We start from the raw sequence: 18786 nt of genomic DNA on the forward strand, positions 1-18786 counted from the left end.
ACTCTTTAGTTATGGTAAGCAGCTCCTCTAGGAGAAGGACACTCCAAAATCAAACCATTGTTCTCTAGTCTTGCGTAGTGCTATAGCCTCTGTACCATGGTCTTCCACTGTCTTGGGTTAGAGTTCTCTTGCTTGAGGGTACACTTGGGCACGCTACTCTATCTTGTTTCTCTTCCTCTTGGTTTTATGAAGTTTTTATAGTTTATATATGATAGATCTGATTTAATGTTGTTAATGTTCTTAAAATATTCTATTTAATTGTTCTTTATTTCTCTTTTAGTTTATTTCTTTGTTTCTTCTCCTCACTGGGCTATTTTTTCCCTGTTGGGGCCCTTGAGATTATAGCATTCTACTTTTCCAACTAGGGTTGTAGCTTAAAAAAAAAAAATGTACAAGCTATAAGTCCCTGGCCTTATAGCATCCTGCTTTTCCAACTAGGGTTGTAGTTTAACAGGCAATAAAAATAATAATAATGAAAATAATATTATTAATAATAATAATAATAATAATAATAATAATAATAATAATAATAATAATAATAATAATAATAATACTGGACATGTACATAGACCAGAATGACTACACAAAAGTCTTTTTATTAAAAGACAAAAAATTAATTCTTCTCTCCATTGACGTTGAGTGATTTTTATTGATGGTGGTATTCAAAAATCCCCCACAGGGTTCTTGAAATCCATTTTCTGACCTCGTAAGAAAATTGAAACTTTTCCATTTATTTGGAATAATCTGTTGTCTACACTGGTTTTAGCTTAGCTGAGTTGACTCGAATATATGGTCATGGAGTTCGTCTTTTTTGTCGTCGTTTCTGGGTAAGTTTTTTTTATTTTCGTCTTTCATAAAATGGCGTTTTTTATCATTTTTGTAGTATTTTTTATATTACCCATATTTTCGTCTTTTAGAAAGTCATGGCATTTTTTATCATTTTTATAGCATTTTTTAATTAACCATATTTTTTTCTGGAGAAGTAATTTTTGTTATAATTTTATAGTATATTTTTATTATCCGTATTTTCGTCTTTCTGGATAAGTATTTTATTTTCGTCTTTCAGAAAATGGCATTTTTTTATCATTTCATAGTATTTTTTTATCCGTATTTTCGTCTTTCTGGATAAGTATTTTATTTTCGTGTTTCATAAAATTGCTTTTTTTATCATTTTTGTAGTTTTTTTTTTTATTCGTATTTTCGTCTTTCTGGATAAGTATTTTATTTTCGTCTTTCAGAAAATGGCATTTTTCTTTTATTATTTTTATAGTTTTTTATTATCCGTATTTTCGTCTTTCTGGATAAGTATTTTATTTTCGTCTTTCACAAAATGGCATTTTTTATCATTTCAGTTTTTTTTATTATTATCCTTATTTTCGTCTTTCTAGATAAGTATTTAATTTTTGTCTTTCATAAAATGTTTTTTTTTTTATCATTTTTGTAGTTTTTTTTTTTTTATTCGTATTTTCGTCTTTCTGGATAAGTATTCTATTTTCGTCTTTCATAAAATGGTTTTTTTATCAATTTTGTAGTTTTTATTATCCGTATTTTCGTTTTTCTGGATAAGTATTTTATTTTCGTCTTTCAGAAATTTATGCCATGCTTTTGAAATGTTTGTAGTCATTTTCTAATTACCCAAATTTTCGTTTTTATGGATAATTATTTTCGTCTTTGAGAAAGTCATTGCATTTTTTTTTATAGTATTTTTTTTTTTCAATCACCCATATTTCCGTCTTTTCTGAATAAATAGGTTATTTTCGTCTCTCAGGGAGACACGGCCATTTTTTATCGTTTTTGTAGTATATATTTTATTTTTAACTACCCATATTTTCGTTTTTTTCTGGATAATTATTATCCTCTTTCATAAAATGGCATTTTTTTTTTCCTTTTTATAGTATTTTTATATCCCATATTTTCGTTTTTCTAGATAAGTATTTTATTTTCGTCTTTCAGAAATTCATGGCATTTTTTTTTTCATTTTATAGTATTTTTTATATACCATATTTTCGTTTTTCTGGTTAAGTATTTCATTTTCGTCTTTCAGGAAAGCATGGCCATTTTTTTATAAATATTTTTCTCTATGTCAATTTTTTTTATATATATATTTTTTTCCTAGTACTTAAAAAAGATATTTAGCAATATTTCCATATTTCTGTGAGACGTGACTATTTGTTTTACCATTTTTCATAGTATTTAAAAAAAAAAATTACCATTTTCCATAATATTTAAAACAAATTTTCCCCATAATTTCGTCTTTCTGTGAAATGTGGGTCCTTTTTTATCTTATTTTTCATAGTATATTGAATTTTTTGTCAAATTTCTTTTAATTTATAAACCTATTAACCCATGGCTACTTTTTTTTACCATTTTTCATAGTATTAAAAAAAATGTTTCCCAATATTTTCGTCTTTCTGTGAAACATGGTCCTTTTTCTTGTTTTTCATAGTATTTTGGATTTTTTTTTTTGACAATTTCTTTTTAATTTATAAACCGATTTACCCATGGCTATTTTTTTTTATCATTTTTCATAGTATTGAAAAAAAAATTTCCAATATTTTCCTCTTTCTGTGAAACATGGTTTTTTTTCTTGTTTTTCATAGTATTTTAATTTTTTTTTCTGCCAACTTTATAATTTCTAAACCTATTTACCCATACACAATTTTGTTCATATTTGAATTAACAAATTTCTAAATTAACAAATTTCTAAATTAACAAATTTCTAAATTTCTAAATCTTTTCGTGTTTTGTTTACTGCATTTCTTCCACGTAACTAACAACTCACTCGTTTAGTAGTTTGCCTATTCTACAATTCCTTCTCAAACATCTGTCCTTGTACACCCATCAGCAAAACCGGTATCGCCTGGCCAGACCTGACTTGGAGAGATCATGCCCTTCTTGCGCTGAAAGGTGGCCTGACGTTTAAACAACCGAGACATCGTTAAGATGGTTCGAATGTGAGGAGGAGGGAAATTACCGATATCACTCAAAGAAATGCGATGATGAATCAAATATATATGAAAAGAGAAAGAACTTTTTTTTATTCTTTTGAGAAATGTAATCTAATAATATCAAAACTTTTTATTCAAGTACTTATATTTATCATCCTTCCTTTGTCATTTAACAATTCATCATCTTAAATATTACTTCATATTACAACTGCTTGCTTTCCCATCAGTTGCGCTTGGGCCCTGAATGCCCCCAAGGCCCCAGCGCCGGGCCATGTTGTCTAATTTCATACCCTCTCTCAATATTCCACTTTCTTTATCTACCATAGATTCTACATCACTCAATTAGATTTTTATCACCACTGGATAATCTATTGTTTAAAATTCCATTCATTATTATTATTATTATTATTATTATTATTATTATTATTATCACTTCTTAAGCTACAACCCTAGTTGGAAAAGCATGCTATAAGCATCAGTCTTTTCCATGATGTAAATAATATTTATTTTTAGCTCGATTCCCTCCCGATTATAGAAATTTTTTTGAGTTACAGTATTCCAATTATTATAATATATATTTGTCAATTTTTTACATTCCTGGAAATAAACAAATTTTCACTGGTTCTTCAGCTGTGCAAAAAAAAAAAAAAAAAAAAAAGTTTATATAAATAACCTTTTTCAACTCAATTTTCATCCTATTGAAAGTTTAAAAGCTGCTCATGAAAGACGGAGGCAAGGGACAGTGACCTTGCCCTATCAAGCAGTACAATACCCTAGAGACTGACCATACTGTATATACATGTGATCAGCCCCCAAGCCCCCTCTCCATCCAAGCTAGGACCAAGGGGGGCCAGGCAATGTCTGCTGATTGTTCCAATCTTTTGTGGTTTCAATTTTTACGTTTCTGTAGATGAACTAATTTTCACTGGTTCTTCAGCTATGTAATATATATATATATATATATATATATATATATATATATATATATATATATATATATATATATATATGCAGTATATATATATATATATATATATATATATATATATATATATATATATATATATATATATATATATATATATACAGTATATATATATATATATATATATATATATATATATATATATATATGTATAAATGTATATATATATACCTATATATATATATATATATATTCGATAATTATATATCCCTTAAAATAAATCTATTTTAAATACCAAAATACAATGGACTCAAAACGTACAGGGTAATTAACTGTTGCTTAGAAAGGCTCTCCCAACGTTTCTGGGAAAATCTAAAATCCCTTCATTATTCCTATATTTTTTTTATGTTTGTCTAAACTGCAAACAAAAGTGTAATATGATACGAGGCTCAGCATACCAACCATGGTTGAACTCTTCTCAATGGTTCAGTATTTAAATATTTTCTGTCTGGGCAAATTTACTTCTCCTATTAGTTACATTTCCTGTCTAAAAAAAAAAAAAAAAAATGGAGGAAAACACTGTCGAGCGCAGACCTCCGCCGCGGCAGGTTATTTCTCGACCGTTTGCTCGACCTTGACCTTGATCTTTAACCTTAACATGTATTGATTGGCGTGGATTTTCATACACTCAAATGTGAGCCAAGTTTAAAGTCTGTATGACAACGATGTCCAAAATTATGGCTGATTACGTGAATTGGACATTCTGGGAATTACGCCAGCATCAGATAATTAATAATCTTTAATAATTTTCCTGAATAGTTTCTTCTCTAATTACTTTAAGGGAGAAACCAAATCTCAAAAGAAGTGTAAGGAACGTATTAATTCATATATCTTTATATATAAGTCCAATTACCTATATGTATTATATAACAAAACGTTTGAACAATATCGCGTATAATAGGGGTATTTATCTGATAGCATCTGTGTCATATTGATGGACGGGTAATAAGACTTTATTAATTTGAACTGTTATTTTTCCCATCATATTTGACTCGATTAAGTTTAAATTTTAAATTAGAGAGTTGATTAACTATCTTGAGACTTTCTTTATTTGAACTGTGTGATTTTTTTTCATCATATTTGACTTCGTCAATTTTAAATTACACCGGATAGAGAGTTGATCAAGTTTAAATTTCATCTGGATAGAGAGTTGATCAAGTTTGAATTTCATCTGGATAGAAAGTTGATCAAGTTTAAATTTCATCTGGATAGATAGTTGATCAAGTTTGAATTTCATCTGGATAGAAAGTTGATCAAGTTTAAATTTCATCTGGATAGAGAGTTGATTAACTATCGTAAGAGTTTCTTTATTTGAACTGTGGATTTTTTTTTTTCATTATATTTGACTTGGTCAATTTTAAATTACATCGGATAGGGAGTTGATTACGTTTAAATATCATCTGGATAGAGAGTTGATCAAGTTTAAATTCCCTTTGGATAGAGAGTTGATCAAGTTTAAATTCTCGCTGGATAGAGAGTTGATTAACTATCGTAAGACTTTCTTTATTTGAACTCTGATTTTTTTCATTATATTTGACTTGATCAATTTCAAATTACATCGGATAGAGAGTTGATCAAATTTGAATTCCATCTGGATAGAGAGTTGATTAACTATCGTAAGATTTTCTTTATTTGAACTGTGTTTTCCATCATATTTAACTCGATTAAATTTAAATTCCATCTTGATAGAGAGTTGATTAACTAACGTAAGATTCTTAAATAGAACTGTGTGTTTTTCTCCATTTTATTTGACTCGATCAAGTTTAAATCCCACCTGGGTAGAAAATTGATTAACGAACGATATAACGAGACGGTCAAACAGGCATTTTTCAAATTTCTCTCTTTCAGAACTGACCAATAACGAACGAGTATAGTCTTCGACGAAGTCTGAAACACCGGTAGTATCACAAGGGAGTGAGCTCGCTCCAGTGCAGTTTGATATATAAGACTTGTGAGTGGATTAAGATTCCAGGATTTGATTCCAGGATATCTATATAATTCCAGGAGTCGGCGGGTATCCAGGCAGGCACCAAAATGTTCTACTAATTGTGGAAATGTGATGAGGTGGTCCGATACAGCAAGATAGATTGTCACCGAGTAGAGGAACTTCTAGTGAAATTAATCGCGTAAAATCTGAGATAATTTGAGGCATCGGAGAAAATAAATTTGTGGAACTGAAGGCTCATTGGCTTCCATATCTGCGGCACTGTGACCTCCTTGCATTTCTACACGCCCAGGTAATTATAATTCTTTTGGTATCAAATTTCTCAAAAGGTTGAATACCCTTTATTATTTCATTTTGTTGCTTGTATTGTGTTTTAAACAATTTGTGTTGTGGTGCAAATATTTATGCAATTGTGTGGTACATAAATGTAGGTGGAAATGTGGTTCAAAAATGTGTAATTGTGGTACAAAAATGTATGTGATTGTAGGTGGAAAATCCTAATAACCGAGTTATGGTGCAGCATATTTTATGTAATAGAAGGGTTAAGCGTAACAATTTAGTGCTGTACACATGAAAATGACGTGGTACATGAAAATGACGTGGTACATGAAAATGACGTGGTACATGAAAATGACGTGGTACATGAAAATGACGTGGTACATGAAAATGACGTGGTACATGAAAATGACGTGGTACATGTTAATGACGTACGTAGTAATTTGTGTTGTGGTATTTGGAAATTACGTGGTATATAAAAGGTACAAGAAAAAAATTTTTGGTACAGGAAAATTTACGTAACTGTAAGGAAAATCCGTAAGAATTTTAAGTGCGAGTCGGAAATACATGTATAGGCATTCTATATAGATTCTTTTTCGACTAACAGTTTAAGTAGAGTTAGCCCTTGTTCCAAATCGAAATTTCCACATTTTTATTGTTTAATGAAGTAGTACATTTCACTTTTTATTTCATTTATGCAGGTAACGTTTTTATATGCAAAGGTTGTTTGTTAAAGTTCAAAATTGGCAGTGTTTGTGCATTGGCAAGACATGATTGGTGTCTTGCGTATCTTTGATATTGGTTATTGGAGTAGACTACGGAAATTATGATCTGTGCTCCGTGAACTTATTACCATTATTGGAACATGCAACATACTCCGGTAACTTGGACGCATTATTTTTACGCATTACTTGTTGTACGCATTACCTGTTGTTCGTATTACTTGTTGTTCGTATTACTTGTACGCATTACTTTTTGTACACGTGTTTTACGATTACTTCACATTACTTGTACACATTACGTGTTGCACGCATTACTTCTCATTACTCGTACGCATTACTAGTTTTACGCATTACTTCGCATTGCTTGTACGCATTACTAGTTTTACGCATTACTTCGCATTGCTTGTACGCATTACTAGTTTTACGCATTACTTCGCATTACTTGTATGCGTTACTAGTTTTACGTATTACTTCGCATTACTTGTACGCATTACTAGTGTTACGCATTACTTCGCATTGCTTGTACACCTTACTAGTTTTACGCATTACTTCGCATTACTTGTACACCTTACTAGTTTTACGCATTGCTTCGCATTGCTTGTACGCATTACTAGTTTTCCGCATTAATTCGCATTACTCGTACGCATTACTAGTTTTCCGCATTACTTCGCATTGCTTGTACGCATTACTAGTTTTATGCATTACTTCGCATTGCTTGTACGCATTACTAGTTTTATGCATTGCTTCGCATTGCTTGTACGCATTACTAGTTTTACGCATTGCTTCGCATTGCTTGTACACCTTACTAGTTTTACGCATTGCTTCGCATTGCTTGTACGCATTACTAGTTTTACGCATTGCTTCGCATTGCTTGTACGCATTACTAGTTTTCCGCATTACTTCGCATTACTTGTACGCATTACTAGTGTTACGCATTACTTCGCATTGCTTGTACACCTTACTAGTTTTACGCATTGCTTCGCATTGCTTGTACGCATTACTAGTTTTCCGCATTAATTCGCATTACTTGTACGCATTACTAGTTTTACGCGTTACTTCGCATTACTTGTACGCATTACTAGTTTTCCGCATTACTTCGCATTACTTGTACGCATTACTAGTGTTACGCATTGCTTCGCATTGCTTGTACGCATTACTAGTTTTCCGCATTACTTCGCATTGCTTGTACGCATTACTAGTTTTCCGCATTACTTCGCATTACTTGTACGCATTACTAGTTTTCCGCATTACTTCGCATTGCTTGTACGCATTACTAGTTTTACGCATTGCTTCGCATTACTTGTACGCTAGTTTTACGCATTACTTCGCATTACTTGTACGCTAGTTTTACGCATTACTTCGCATTACTCGTACGCATTACTAGTTTTCCGCATTACTTCGCATTACTCGTACGCATTACTAGTTTTCCGCATTACTTCGCATTACTCGTACGCATTACTAGTTTTCCGCATTACTTCGCATTACTCGTACGCATTACTAGTTTTCCGCATTACTTCGCATTGCTTGTACGCTAGTTTTACGCATTACTTCGCATTACTTGTACGCTAGTTTTACGCATTAATTCGCATTACTTGTACGCTAGTTTTACTCATTACTTCGCATTACTTGTACGCTAGCTTTACGCATTACTTCGCATTACTCGTACGCATTACTAGTTTTTCGCATTACTTCGCATTGCTTGTACGCATTACTAGTTTTACGCATTACTTCGCATTACTTGTACGCTAGTTTTACGCATTACTTCGCATTACTTGTACGCTAGTTTTACGCATTACTTCGCATTACTCGTACGCATTACTAGTTTTCCGCATTACTTCGCATTACTCGTACGCATTACTAGTTTTCCGCATTACTTCGCATTACTCGTACGCATTACTAGTTTTCCGCATTACTTCGCATTACTCGTACGCATTACTAGTTTTCCGCATTACTTCGCATTGCTTGTACGCTAGTTTTACGCATTACTTCGCATTACTTGTACGCTAGTTTTACGCATTAATTCGCATTACTTGTACGCTAGTTTTACTCATTACTTCGCATTACTTGTACGCTAGCTTTACGCATTACTTCGCATTACTCGTACGCATTACTAGTTTTTCGCATTACTTCGCATTGCTTGTACGCATTACTAGTTTTACGCATTACTTCGCATTGCTTGTACACATTACTAGTTTTACGCATTACTTCGCATTACTTGTTGTACACAATACGTGTTGTACGCATTACTTCACATTACTTGTACGCATTACTTCGCATTACTTGTACGCATTACTTGTTGTACACGATACGTGTTGTATGCATTACCTTATATTACTTGCACACAATACGTGTTGTACGCATTACTTCGCATTACTGGTACGCATTACTTGTTGTACACGATACGTGTTGTACGCATTACCTTATATTACTTGTACACATTACGTGTTGTACGCATTACTTCACATTACTTGTACGCATTACTTCGCATTACTTGTACGCATTACTTGTTGTACACGATACGTGTTGTATGCATTACCTTATATTACTTGCACACAATACGTGTTGTACACATTACTTCGCATTACTTGTACGCATTACTACTTGTACACAATATGTTGCACGCATTACCTTATATTACTTGTACACATTACGTGTTGTACACATTGTGTTGTACACATTACTTCGCATTACTTGTACGCATTACTTGTGGCACACAATAAGTGTTGTACGCATTACTTCGCATTATTACTTGTATGCATTACTTGTTGTACACAATACGTGTTGTACGCATTACCTTATATTACTTGTACGCATTACTTGTTGTACACATTACTTGTTGTACACATTACTTCGCATTACTTGTACGCATTACTTGTTGTACACAATACGTGTTGTACACATTACTTCGCATTACTTGTATGCATTACTTGTACACTAAGTGTTGTACGCATTACCTTATATTACTTGTATGCATTACTTGTTGTACACATTACATGTTGTACGCATTACTTGTACGCATTACTTGTTGTACACATTACTTGTTGTATGCATTACTTTGTATTACTTGTACGCATTACTTATTGTACACATTACGTGTTGTACGCATTACTTCGCATTACTTGTATGCATTACGTGTTGTACGCATTACGTGTTGTACGCAATACTTCGCATTACTTGTATGCATTACTTGTTGTACACTAAGTGTTGTACGCATTACCTTATATTACTTGTATGCATTACTTGTTGTACACAATACGTGTTGTACGCATTACCTTATATTACTTGTATGCATTACTTGTTGTACACATTACATGTTGTACGCATTACTTCGCATTACTTGTACGCATTACTTCGCATTACTTGTACGCATTACTTGTTGTACACATTACGTGTTGTTTGCATTACTTATACGCATTACTTGTTGTACACATTACTTCGCAGTACTTGTTGTACGCATTACTTGTATGCATTGTGTTGTACGCATTAGTTCGCATTACTTGTTGTACCCTTTACGTGTTGTACGCATTACTTCGCATTACTAGTACGCATTACTTGTTGTACACATTACGTGTTGTTCGCATTACTTGTACACAGTACTTGTTGTACACATTACGTGTTTTACACATTACTTCACATTACGTGTTTTACACATTACTTATCATTACGTGTTGTACGCATTACGTGTTGTATGCATTACTTCGCATTACTTGTTGTACACTACACATTACGTGTTGTACACATTACGTGTTGTACACATTACGTGTTGTACCCACTACTTCGCATTGCTTGTTTTACACAATGATGTGTTGTTCGCATTACTTGTACGCATTACTTTTACGCATTACTTGTTGTACACATTACGTGTTGTACACATTACTAATATTTAGCTACCTCCTGATAGTGCGACTGAAGGTCCATCACCCTCCTTCCCCCGTTGCTTCCTTGTCTTGAATAGCCTCCCAGGTCCCAACACAGCCCATCAAACTTAAATTCCAATCTATACTTAACTTTGATCAGTAGAAAATAGTTAAGTTCCAATTCTCTCTTATCTTCAATGTCCATTATGTCTTGATCTTCGTGTTAATGCTGTTTTAGTTATTATTGTTGTTAATAATTATCATTATTACTAGCCAAGCTACAACCCTAGTTTGAAAAGCAAGGGCTCAAACAAGGAAAAATTAACCCAGTGAGGAAAGGAAATAAGGAAATGAATAAACGATGAGAATAAAAAAAATAACTATAAATTATTCGGAAAACGGTAACATCAATTGGAAAAGCAAGGGCTCCTACATGGAAAAATAACCCAGTGAGGAAAGGGAAATAAGAAAATGAATAAACGATGAGAAAAATTAACAATAAATTATTCTTAAAACTGTAACATCAAAACAGATATGTCATATATAAATTATTAAAAGACTTGTGTCGGCCTGTCCAACATAAAAACATTTTCTGCAAGTTTGAACTTTTGAAGTTCTACTGATTCAACTATCCGATTAGGAAGATCATTCCAGTTTAGTGATTTATGATCCGTATTGTATTCATACGTTGGTTCCCCTAACCGAATGGCTTCCTTTATAAAGTAAACCATATAGACGTCCCTTTTTAAAAAGCAAGTATTCTCCAGCTGCTACTGTTAATTAGCTTCTTTAAGCATGTATCTATAGTCTTCTCCAGCTACTACTGTTTAACTATAGTCACTGTTAACTAGCTTCTTTAAGCGTGTATCTATAGTCTTCTCCAGCTACTACTGTTTAACTGTAGTCACTGTTAACTAGCTTCTTTAAGCGTGTATCTATAGTCTTCTCCAGCTACTACTGTATAACTATAGTCACTGTTAACTAGCTTCTTTAAGCATGTATCTATAGTCTTCTCCAGCTACTACTGTTTAACTATAGTCACTGTTAACTAGCTTCTTTAAGCATGTATCTATAGTCTTCTCCAGCTACTACTGTTTAACTATAGTCACTGTTAACTAGCTTCTTTAAGCATGTATCTATAGTCTTCTCCAGCTACTACTGTTTAACTATAGTCACTGTTAACTAGCTTCTTTAAGCATGTATCTATAGTCTTCTCCAGCTACTACTGTATAACTATAGTCACTGTTAACTAGCTTCTTTAAGCATGTATCTATAGTCTTCTCCAGCTACTACTGTTTAACTATAGTCACTGTTAACTAGCTTCTTTAAGCATGTATCTATAGTCTTCTCCAGCTACTACTGTTTAACTATAGTCACTGTTAACTAGCTTCTTTAAGCATGTATCTATAGTCTTCTCCAGCTACTACTGTTTAACTATAGTCACTGTTAACTAGCTTCTTTAAGCATGTATCTATAGTCTTCTCCAGCTACTACTGTTTAACTATAGTCACTGTTAACTAGCTTCTTTAAGCATGTATCTATAGTCTTCTCCAGCTACTACTGTTTAACTATAGTCACTGTTAACTAGCTTCTTTAAGCATGTATCTATAGTCTTCTCCACCTACTACTGTTTAACTATAGTCACTGTTAACTAGCTTATTTAAACTTGTATCTATAGCTATCCCCAGCTGCTACTGTTTAACTATAGTCACTGTTAACTAGCTTATTTAAACTTGTATCTATAGCTATCCCCAGCTGCTACTGTTAACTATAATAGATTCTTATTAGTTAGGCAGATTTGCACCGACTTGCAAGGGTGCCCTTTTAGCCCGAAAAAAGTTTTCCTGATCGCTGATTGGTTGGACAAGATAATTTTGACCAATCAGAAAGCAGGAAACTTTTCCAAGCTAAAAGGGCACCCCTGCGAGTCTTTGCAAATCTGCATCGCTAAAAAGAATTGACTGTAGTTTAAGTTTGCGTCTTTAGGCCTTCCAGAAAATATATGTTTTGCCGTGAATCTATAGGATGAGGCCTATATGGGCAAAGAGACTTTTATAAAAGTGCTGCTCCTAAAAGTACTATTGGCTTTCCTTTTTAGAATTATTTTTATGATTGATTTTTCTTAAAATTCTCGCCTTAATGTGGAAGTTTGTATATCCTCGTATATCAACATTTCTCTTTAATTCCCTGTGATTTTTTATTTGCCAATTGACTTTTTGACTTTTTGGATTTTATTTGAAGTTTATTTGTATATTAGCACTTCTCAAATTGCCTGAGTAATCTATTTATATTTACAAACTGCCTTATTATTTTATGCATATTTATCACTTTATTTATTACCAACTTTATTGGTCATAAAACTGCGACTGTAGCACCAAAATTCTTTTTTGAACAGCGCGTCGACCATTTCCTCACCATCCTTACCTAATTAAACCCGTTAACAGGTGTATGTTCATTTCAATATTTTGAAGGATAAAACTCCTGCAAATGACCTAATAATCAACGTCTCCTACGCCTATTGACGCCAAGGACCTCTGTTAGAGACGACTAGCGAAAACAAATTAATATCTTGAATGATAAACTACAATTCTTTAGATTTTATCTTTTAACTGTTCTCCTAGCTGGATGTACTCTTTAGTTTATTCATGGGTGTACTCTAATTTATTCCTGGATGTACTCTACTTTATTCCTGGGTGTACTCTTAATTTATTCCTGGGTGTACTCTATTTTATTCCTGGATGTACTCTACTCTATTCTTGGATGTACCCTACTTTATTCCTGTGTGTATTCCTAATATTACTGGGTGTACTCTTAATTCATCCCTGGGTGTACTCTACTTTATTCCTGGGTGTACTCTGCTTTATTCTTGGATGTACCCTACTTTGTTCCTGTGTGTATTCTTAATATTACTGGGTGTATATCTGCTTTATTCCTGGGTGTACTCTGCTTTATTCCTGGGTGTACTCTGCTTTATTCCTGGGTGTACTTTGCCTTATTCCTGGATGTACTCTACTTTATTCCTGGGTGTACTCTGCTTTACTCCTGGATGTACTCTAATTTATCCCTGGGTGTACTCTTAATTCCTAGATGTACTCTTTCTTGGATGTACTCTAAATTTATTCCAGGCTGTACTATAATTTATTCCTGGATGTACTCTCATCTTATTCCTAGATGTACTCTATCTTATTCTTGGATGTACTCTTAATTTATCCTTGGATGTACTCTTATCTTATTCTTGGGTGTACTCTTATCTTATTCCTAGATGTACTTTATCTTATCCTTGGATGTACTCTTAATTTATCCTTGGATGTACTCTTATCTTATCCCTGGGTGTACTCTTAATTCCTAGATGTACTCTCTCATTCTTGGATGTACTCTAATTTATTCCAGGCTGTACTATAATTTATTCCTGGATGTACTCATCTTATTCCCAGATGTACTCTCTCTTATTCTTGGATGTACTCTTAATTTATCCTTGGATGTACTCTTATCTTATTCTTGGGTGTACTCTTATCTTATTCTTGGATGTACTCTACTTTATTCCTTGATGTACTCTTATCTTATTCTTGGATGTACTCTTCTCTTATTCTTGGATGTACTCTAATTTATTCCTGGATGTACGTACTCCATCTCATTCCTTGGTGTATTCCAAAAGGACTAATTTGAGATATGGCAAAATTTTTAGGAGCCCCTCTGAATCCGAAAGCAAAGGAGACCTTGAGTTGTCTGGACTTAATGGATATGAATACGTATTTCTAATATACGAGAAATATTTGAGGGACATGTTAAATGTTTAATCTATTTGAACGAGTTTGGAATGATCTTCCTAATCGGGTGGTTGAATCAGTAGAACTTCAAAAGTTCAAAGTTGGAGCAAATGCTTTTTTGTTGACCAGGAGGACATGAGTCTTTTTATAGTTTATTTATGACATATTTTTGATGTTGTTAATAGTTTATATATGACATGTCTGTTTTGACGTTGTTACATATTTAAGAATGATTTATTGTTAATTTGTTCTCTTAATTTATTTATTTCCTTATTTCGTTTCCTCACTGGGCTATTTTTCCCTGTTGGAGCCCCTGGGCTTATAGCATCTTGCTTTTCCAACTAGGGTTGTAGCTTGGATAGTAATAATAATAATAATAATAATAATAATAATATGCGCTGAAAACATTTCTTGACCCCACTGTGTGAATTTCCTGGGTTTTGCGAAGACTTGGCCTGGCAGTTCCTATTTTTAAGAAAGGCACAAATTAATTATTTCGTCCGGATCCTCTGGGATATGTTATACTATGTTTTTAGTAGTATAGTCTTTTATTTGTATAGATCAATTAGAAAGTGATTTTTACTCCTACTTTTCTGTGGTTTTACTCTTTAAGTTTATTTAGGGGTTTACTTTGATTTAAGTGTTTCTCTTAAATTTGTGATCAATTTAATTATAGATTTACCCCATAGATATATTATATATATATATATATATATATATATATATATATATATATATATATATATATATATATATATATATATATATATATATATATATATATATATAATGGGATTACTATTATTATTATTATCATTATTATTTATTTTATTATTATTAACTGCTAAGCTACAACCCTAAGTGGAAAAGCAGGATGCTATAAGCCCGGGGGCTCCAACAAGGAAAATAGCCCAGTGAGGAAAGGAAACGAGTAAAAAATAAATAGTTTAAAAACATTAAAATAAATATCTCCTATATAAACTATAAAAACTTCAACATAGCAATAGGAAGAGATAAAAGATAGAATAGTGTGCCCGAGTGTACCCTCAAGCAAGAGAACTCTAACCCAAGACAGTGTAAGACCATGGTACAGAGGCTATGGCACTACCCAAGACTAGAGAACAGTGGTTTGATTTTGGAGTGTCCTTCTAGAAGAGCTTTGGTTTAATTATGGGTTTACACTAATTTGTTTACTCTGCGTAAATATTGTTCTTTTTCGTTCAGTTATGAGTATATTCTAATTATGGAGTTTACTTAGTGTATTTATGGGGTTACACCAAATTGTTTGTTCGAAATTTATCGTAGTTTAATGGAATACGTTTTTTTTTTTTTTCTGGATTTAATAGAATTTTTGATCTTGCTCTTGATTTATTGATGGATTTACACTTAATTTATTCCTGTGTTTATTGATGGATTTACTGATGCTTAACGATATATTCCTGGACGTAATCTAATTTATTCATTCATTAGTTTATTGACGTGTTTACAGCCATTTTCCTGGGTTTACTCCTAATGTATTCCTGGGTTTACTCCTAATGTATTCCTGGGTTTACTCCTAATGTATTCCTGGGTTTACTCCTAATGTGTTTCTGGGTTTACTCTTAATGTATTCCTGGGTTTACTCTTAATGTATTCCTGGGTTTACTCTTAATGTATTCCTGGGTTTACTCTTAATGTATGCTTGGGTTTACTCTAATTTATTCACCTAGATAATTTATTCCTATGTATTCAAACTAATCCTGTGGTTATTCGTGTGTACTGGTTTATTGATGTTCACCGATAGGTTTTTGGAAGTACTCTAATTTATTTCAGGATTAACTCTAATTTGTTATTGACTTATAGAATTTGTCCATGGGGTTCCTCTTTAATTTCTTAGATTTCGTGATTAAGGGGATTTATTACGAATGGTGTCTCCGGCATATTTGCTGTGCAACATTACTCGAAATGATGAGCAAAACTGCAACCGATTTTTTATAACGGTAATACAATTTCTTAAAACTCTCGGTAGACAAATTATTCTTATCTTTTAAAAGGCTTTTATATTCTTGTGATGTAGAACAATGTGTATTCGTGTGGGTGTGAAGCAATGTGGGTTCATTCGGAGGGTGTATAGTAATGTGGTATTATTCACAGGGTGTACAATGCGGTTTATTCGTGGGGGTGTAGATATTGGGGTGTAAATATTGGTGTATTCATGGGGGTGTAGATAATGGGTTAATGACATTGGTGTATTCATGGGGTGTGGTGTAGACATAGGGGTGTATTCGTGTGGATGTAGATATTGGGGTTTAGACATTGGTGTATTCGTGGGGGTGTAGATAATGGGGTGATGACATTGGTGTATTCATGGGGTGTGGTGTAGATATTGGGGTTTAGACATTGGTGTATTCGTGGGGGTGTAGATAATGGGGTGATGACATTGGTGTATTCATGGGGTGTGGTGTAGATATTGGGGTTTAGACATTGGTGTATTCGTGGGGGTGTAGATATTGGGGTGATGACATTGGTGTATTCATGGGGTGTGTTGTAGATATTTGGGTGTAGACATTGGGGTATAGATATTGGGGTTTAGACATTGGTGTATTCGTGGGGGTGTATATAATGGGGTGATGACATTGGTGTATTCATGGAGTGTGGTGTAGACATAGGGGTGTATTCGTGGGGATGTAGATATTGGGGTTTAGACATTGGTGTATTTGTGGGGGTGTAGATAATTGGGTGATGACATTGGTGTATTCATGGGGTGTGGTGTAGATATTCGGGTGTAGACATTGGGGTGTAGATATTGGGGTTTAGACATTGGTGTATTTGTGGGGGTGTAGATAATGGGGTGTTGACATTGGTGTATTCATGGGATGTGGTTTAGATATTGGGGTATAGCCATAGGGGTGTATTCGTGGGGTGTATTCGTGGGGGTGTAGACATAAGGGTGTATTCGTAAGGTTGCAGACATTTGGGTTTATTTGTGGGGGTGTAGACATTGAGGTGTAATTGTAGGGGTGTATACATTGGTATATTAATTGAGGTATATTCGTGTAGATGTGGTGTATTCGTGGGGGTGTATTCGAAGAGGTGTAAACATAGGGTTTATTTGGGAGGTGTATAGACATTGGGTATATTTGTCTGTTTATAGAATTGTGGTGTAATTGGGGGGGGGGTGACATTGGGGTGTAATTGGTGGGGTGCAGACATTGCGGTGTTTTCGTGGGGTGTAGACATTGCTGTGTATTCGTGGGGGTGTAGGCATTGCGGTGTATTCGTGGGGGTTTAGACATTGGGATTTATTCGTGGGGGTGTAGATATTGGGTCGTAGACAAAGGTGTATTCTTAGAGTTTTAGGTATTGGGGTGTATTCGCTGAGGTATAGATAGACATATGGGTGTCTTCGTGGGGGCGTAAAACAATGGTATGTATAAGGAGTGGAAACCATTCTACATATTTTTACTTTGAGAACTACTAGTAAAGTTTCTCTTTGTTCTAGAAACTCACGATGGTTAGAAGCAGTTTCTTTTGGGAAAGGGGAGCGACTACAGAAAAGCCTCCTTACATCGTTAACTGCTCTGATAAAATACCGTAATTTTAATCTGAATTTCTCGGTTAAAATATAAAATTCTCAGCCGTATTTCATTAAAATACAGTCCACCGTAGTTTTACCATGCATTTTTCTTATATTTTACGGGTTGGTGACCGTAATATCGCAGCTTCATGTCAATATATGTTTTTAAAACTGTAAAAATTCTGGAGTAAATGTTGTCGGGCATTTACAGTTTTTAATGCAAATTTTTAAGTGTCTCTTTGCCTTATTGTAATGATCTTTGTAGAACTGAATAGGCGCCTTTTTTCCCACAGGAATATCCTGGTTTATTTAAATTCACCACGTAATTTAACATAAGAGATTCTTAAGACCCAAAAATCTTTATAAAATAAAAGACGATCGTTCTGGTCTTCGATCCAATTGAGATTTATTTCTTTGTGTACTAATTACCTTTCTTTTTGTGGTGTTCAACCAATGAGTTCTTTTATAGATTGGTCAAGATCATATTGCTGTATTTTGTCTATCGATCTTCTACAGGAGGGACAAGAAGATAGTTGTGTAATTATTAGGCAATTGTTCTCTTACTAACCCCCCACCCCCCACCCCCCCCACCCCCCCCCCACCCCCCACCGACAATGTAGAAGGCTTGTTAGTTTAATGGGTCGCTAAGGGGGTTTTGAGACAAGAAACTTTTAACTTATCTTTTTGCTGTTTTTTTTTTTTCTGCTGTTTCCTTTCTTTCCTTTTTTGC

This window comes from Palaemon carinicauda, chromosome 17, assembly GCF_036898095.1.
Source record: "Palaemon carinicauda isolate YSFRI2023 chromosome 17, ASM3689809v2, whole genome shotgun sequence".
In the NCBI taxonomy this organism is placed as follows: Eukaryota; Metazoa; Arthropoda; class Malacostraca; order Decapoda; family Palaemonidae; genus Palaemon; species Palaemon carinicauda.